Source organism: Triticum dicoccoides, chromosome 3B (assembly GCF_002162155.2).
Source record: "Triticum dicoccoides isolate Atlit2015 ecotype Zavitan chromosome 3B, WEW_v2.0, whole genome shotgun sequence".
Classification (NCBI taxonomy): Eukaryota; Viridiplantae; Streptophyta; class Magnoliopsida; order Poales; family Poaceae; genus Triticum; species Triticum dicoccoides.
In genome coordinates this window covers 203,862,302-203,862,981 of record NC_041385.1, presented here as the reverse complement: position 1 = coordinate 203,862,981, position 680 = coordinate 203,862,302, and positions in this window count along the sequence as shown.

Here is a 680-nt window from a genome sequence, read left to right as displayed (position 1 = left end):
GGGGGGGTGTTCCATGTGTGTGCCGCTCAGTGGTTCATGATGGTTTTCACCCGGTTTTCATAATTAACCAAGCTCAGCTTTTTGTCCAGTTTTCTCTAATTAACCGGGCAACTCTTTTCTTCCTAATGAATGCAGAAATCCTGCCATTTCAAAACAAAATAAATAATAGTAATACCCACACTGTTTGGCCCTCATCAATGAAGGGCAAGGCAGCCACACCCGAGGTAGAGTGAAGCGGAGTGGCCCGGGCACCTGTTGAGGGCAGCCACGTCAGATGTAGAGCTAGGTGGCCAAGATACGACGTGAGCAACCAGACGCGGGGCAACGTGGGCACTGCATCGAGGGCGGCAACAGAGGCGCCACAAGCAACATGGACGTCGCGTCAATGGTAGTGTGGTCACCGGAGCTTAGTGTTGGGTGGGGGAGGAAGGTGCATCGGCGTGTTTGTGTGAGGGAGATCGTGGCTACGGACTATCAGGAGAGGCAAGACGTGCGCGGGGCAGTTTGTTGGTGATGATGGTTCTGATTGGCAGAACATTGAATCTTAACCTTTGATTGGGTTGGCGGACCGCCCAAGCAAGAAGGATCAGACCGTAGGGTGTTGGTTGTCTTGTGTGCACTAAGTTTGGTGGCTTTAAAAGAATTGTAAGTCATGTCTTTATAAGTAAAGTAGAGATAAG